This window comes from Osmia bicornis, unplaced genomic scaffold (genome assembly GCF_907164935.1).
Source record: "Osmia bicornis bicornis unplaced genomic scaffold, iOsmBic2.1, whole genome shotgun sequence".
Taxonomy (NCBI): domain Eukaryota; kingdom Metazoa; phylum Arthropoda; class Insecta; order Hymenoptera; family Megachilidae; genus Osmia; species Osmia bicornis.
In genome coordinates, this window is record NW_025791454.1 from 253,942 (window position 1) to 259,589 (window position 5,648).

Genomic DNA, 5,648 nt, shown 5'->3' on the forward strand with positions numbered 1-5,648 from the left:
ATCCCAACTATGACACCGTTTTAAATTTGGAGGGCATCGCATTTCCAATAACCCTTAATCAAATACCAAAATTTGAGCGCCAAAACGATGTTTCGATAAACGTTAATTTTTGGGACTTGAATGTGAAAAGGTGTGCCCCGCTCCAACTCACCACCAACAAAAGATTTCGTCACGTTAACCTGCTGATGCTTGAAACGCCCAACCGTAATGTGCGTCACTTTGCATGGATTAAAAATCTTTCCCGGCTTGTTTCAAACCAGCTGAGTGCACATAAGAGTAAAACTTATATTTGTGACAGGTTTGTATCATGCCATTACGATCTATTTTAGTGTATGCGTTTGTTCTTTTTGTACTAATGCAGTTACTTTGTTTATATGCAGATGCCTTCACTACTTTTATGCGGAAGAAAAGTTATTGAAACATACGAAGGACTGCATGAAGATGAACGATTGCGCAATCATTCTACCATCGAGTGAAGATAAAATAATAAAGTTTGATAATTTTTGTCACCGAGAACGTCATCCATTCATCGTGTACGCCGATTTCGAATGCATGCTTAAGAAGGTTAACAGCAATCAAGGACACTGCAATGCATACCAGCAACACGAAGCATACAGTGTGGGATATTATTTTCACTGTTCATACAACGCATCGGTGTGCGAGTATCGCGCGTATCGGGGTCCTGACTGTGCTGAATGGTTCGTGAATGAACTTGAGAGCCTTGTAAGAAAAATTGCACCATTATTTAATACGAATGTGCCCATGACAAATTTGACGGGTGATGAAAGAGAAAATTATATGAATGCAACGCATTGTTATATTTGCGAAAAACCGTTCGACATCGACGAAACAAAAGTTCGAGATCATTGCCATTTCACTGGTCGTTACCGAGGACCTGCTCACCAGGGGTGTAATTTAAATTATAAAAATAAACGTTTTATACCAATAGTGTTTCATAACTTATCGGGATACGATGCCCATTTTGTAATAAAAGAATTGGTAACGATTATCGAAGGCTCGACATCAGTCTTGCCAATTACAAAAGAAAAATATATTTCATTTTCAACGAATCTAAAACGTTACAAAATTTCGCTTCGATTTATAGATTCATTCAAATTTTTAAATTCAAGTTTAGATAAATTGAGTTCATATCTAGGGAAAGACGATATGACGATTTTACGGTCACAATTTAATTTTTTGAACGAGATAAGATTCGATTTGCTTACACGAAAAGGCATCTTTCCATACGATTATGTTACCGACTACATGAAACTGAGCGAGACGACATTGCCGACATGTGACAAATTTTATAATCAACTAAGCGACTGTGCCGTTTCACAGCAGGATTATGACCACGCGATAAAAGTCTGGCACAGTTTTAATATAAAAACACTTGGCGAATACAGCGATTTATATCTAAAAACAGACGTTTTATTATTGGCCGACATTTTTGAAAATTTTCGTGGCAGCTGTTTGAGAAGTTACAAATTGGATCCTGCATATTACTATACTTTACCCGGTTTTACGTGGGATGCAATGCTGAAGCACGCGCGTATCGAATTAGAATTATTGACGGATATCGATATGCTACTTTTCATAGAGCGCGGCATACGTGGTGGTTTAAGTCAATGTTCTAATCGATACGCAAAGGCCAATAATAAATACATGGATTCATACAATTCCGAAGAAGCATCGCGATATTTAGTTTATTTCGACGTTAATAATTTGTATGGATGGGCAATGTCGCAGTATCTACCTTACGGCGAGTTTAAGTGGTTAGACGATAATGAAATTAAAACTTTTAACATTCATGCGATATCCGAAAATTCGGACATTGGATATATTTTGGAAGTCGATTTGAAATACCCGCTAGAATTACACGATAAGCATGCAGATTTACCTTTTTGTCCAATACGCGAGAAGCCTCCTAATGCCAAACACGAGAAACTACTCGCTACAGTTCAGGATAAGCAACGTTACATCATCCATTACCGCAATCTTCAACAATGCTTAAATCATGGTTTAAAAGTTTCTGTAATTCATCGCGTTTTAGAATTTAAACAATCTCCATGGCTTCGCGAATACATTCATTTAAACACGCAACTTAGAACTGCGGCTAAAAATGATTTTGAAAAGAATTTATTTAAATTAATGAATAATGCAGTCTTTGGCAAAACTATGGAGAACGTTAGAAATCATGTAGACGTTAAATTAGTTACAAAATGGGATGGTAGATACGGGGCCGAGGCCCTGATATCAAAACCAAATTTTCATAGCAGATCAATATTTTCGGAATATTTGGTCGCAATAGAGATGCGAAAGTTGGAAATTAAATTTGCAAAACCCATTTATGTTGGTATGTGTATTCTGGATATATCAAAAACATGTTTGTACGAATTCCATCATGATTATATTTGGCCGAAATTTAAACATCTTTGTAAAATATTATACACAGACACAGACAGTCTTATATACGAACTGGAATGTGATGACATATACGATGTAATGAAACGCGATATACATCGGTTTGACACGAGCGACTATACCGAGGACAATGTTTACAGTATGCCACGAGTAAATAAAAAAGTACCGGGATTAATGAAGGATGAAAATAATGGGTGTATAATGACTGAGTTTGTCGGACTTCGGTCGAAAATGTATGCTTTGCGCGTAGAGGGCAAACGGGACACGAAAAAAGTGAAGGGTGTCAAAAGTAACGTAGTTAGGAAAACTATTTCCTTCGATGATTATATACGTTGCTTGTATGAACGTTTAGAAGTGCATCGTGAACAGAGATGTATTCGTTCAAAATTGCACAATGTATATTCTATATGTGAAGAAAAGAAGGTGCTTAGTCCTTACGATGATAAACGATTCATAATTCCACAATCCACAAGAACATTGCCTTGGGGGCATTATAAAATAAATAATTATTCCTAAAAACATAATTTATTCTTTGCTCCATGAGTAAAATATTAATTTCCAAGTATCTTTATAAGCCTGTAGGGTTTCGAGTTCATGCAAACCTTGCAACTTCATGAGAGAGAGAAAGAGACTGGAGTTTTTACTTATCTCAGGTCTTAGAGTTTGGAGGGAGATGTTTTCACAGTGCTTTATAAACCCAAGCGTGTTCGTTTTATTCATTATTTTCTGTTCAACGATGACGGTCCCAAGGTTAGAATCCTTAGCATTCTTGGCGATTGTCAAACATTATCGTAAGTAATCTTCAACAATTACCCACATTTTATTTATTTTTAACTAATTGTTTTCGTCTTAACAGCCATAGTAATGCCGGTCTTCGAAATTGCGCCGGCGGAGGATGACGCGCGACTACCCGCAAAGTGCCGCGAGCGGCAGGAGTGGCGGCGCGAGTATGAAGCGCGGTGGGCGGCTACTTGGACGGAGGTCGATCTGTTCGACCTCCGATATTTGTTCGGAGAAGAAATCGATGTAAGTTGCCTGTCCGATTTTATTTTGATTTATTAGATTTTTACTGCGTATTAATGTATATTTTATCTGTTATAGCCGGACTGGTGGTAGCCGCCTACATTTATATTTTTTTTGTTTTTACTTATTATATTATATATATTATTCAACGTAAAATATAAATATCTATAACCGTTATTAGTGTAATTTATTCTGTACCACACCCTTCCCCATACTCCATTAATGTAATATGAAAATAAAAAAGTATATAATCGTTATTAATGTAATTTATTTTGCCCAACCCTTCCCAATAATCATACTTCATATCCTTATATTTCTTCTGTGTGTCTGTATGTGACTGAACTCCTCCTAAACGGCTGAACCGATTTTGATGAAATTTTTTTGTGTGTTCAAGTTGACTCGAGAATGGTTTAGATTCACAATTCGGTCCACTACATAATGTGTTTCTAATTAATTTTTTATAATTTGTTGTTGATCTTGGAATGTTTTCCATGCGTGGGGAAGGGCGTGGCAAAAAAATACTTTGATTTCATCTTTACTATATATTTTATTAAAGGAAGTATAGGAAAGGGTGCGACAAAAAATAAATTACATTAATATTGGATATACTTGTACTTTATTATTATTATTATTCATATGTTTTTTAATTTTTCCTCCTATCACCAATCCGGCTATAACAGATAAAATAAAACATACATTAATACATAGTAAAAAAATCAAATAAAACAAAAACGTGCAAGTAACTCACATCAAGCTCCTCGCGGAACAATTGCCGCAAATCGAATGCGGCGTCCGCCCATATCTTTTCAGCGTTCCGTCGCCTCTCCGCCCGCTCCCGCCGAACATTTCGGAGGTCTTTCTTCCTTACAAATCCTAAACTCCTTAAGGTAGCGGCTGTTAACAAAAACGAATTAAAAATGAATAAAATTTACGCGCTAAAAGTAATTATTGAAAAAACTACTTACGCTGAGAGGCGATGAACGCCTGCAGAGCAAGGAATTGGTTGTTTGTGAAGTTCATTTTGAATAACGAAAACGCTGCGCTGATACGCTTATAAAGCAAACAGGGGAAACATCTCCCTCCATTTCTAACATTGAAAACCGCCAACACAATCTGAGATTAATCTGCCGGATATCTTACATGTTGTAACAACTCGGAATCGGCATGAAATTAAAAGGTTTGCAAGAACTCGAAACTCTGCATGCGTATAAAGATACTTGGAAATGCATGGCCAGCGAACACGTGCGAGTCAGTAAATACAAAGCCTTCATGTATTCGCAGCTTCGCCCGCTCTCATAAATAAAAACTTCAAGAATTTGAAGTAATAATTGTTGTATTATTTTTTGGTGATCAATCTCTAGTATTTCAGAAAAGTAGGTATTGCTGCCTGCAGAAACAGTAGAAAAGCGGCGAGCCATACTACATAATGCGTTGCCACGATCGCACACGAATAAGCAGAATTCAATGCGATAGTTTCCATAGTTTATTAAAATAATATAGCCCATGTCACTCCAGAGAAGGCATGGAAGCTACTGTTAAAATTTGGTATCAATCGGGCAAGTAGTTTTTGAAATTTTTCTGTACATACAAACGCTGTCTCTTTATATATATAATAGTACTAGCTGCGTTACCCGACTCTGCCCGGGAATTTTAATCAACTATTATCCCTACTTCCTTATTCTTATCCCTATTTCCCTGCCCTTATCCCTACTAATATATAAAAGTGAAAATGTCTGATCGTTTGTTCCTCTTCACGTTTAAATGGCTACACGGATTTTAATGAAATTTGCACTATTGGACTGATTATTCTTTTAAGATGGACATAGGCTATGTCATATTGCGATTTGCCCTTCCCCCCAACTTCATTAATGTAATATGAAAATAAAATTGCAAACCCGTTAATGCGATATGAAAATAAAATTATTCAATCGTTATTCTTTGCAACGTTCAAGTTTTTGCGAACCGTGCAATTTCATGAGAGAGAGAGGTGCCCGACTCGGAGTTCTTGCAAATTTGCAATTTCGCGAGATGCTGAAAGTCTAGTGTTTGGATGTATTAGGATTGGAGGGGATATTTTCTCGGTGCTTTATAAACCGATAAGTTTTCATTATCCGCTATTCATTTCGCATTAATCAGTTTACGATGGCTACCGTTCCACGACTTGAACTACTTGCCTTTAGGGCACTTATTGAACAGTATTG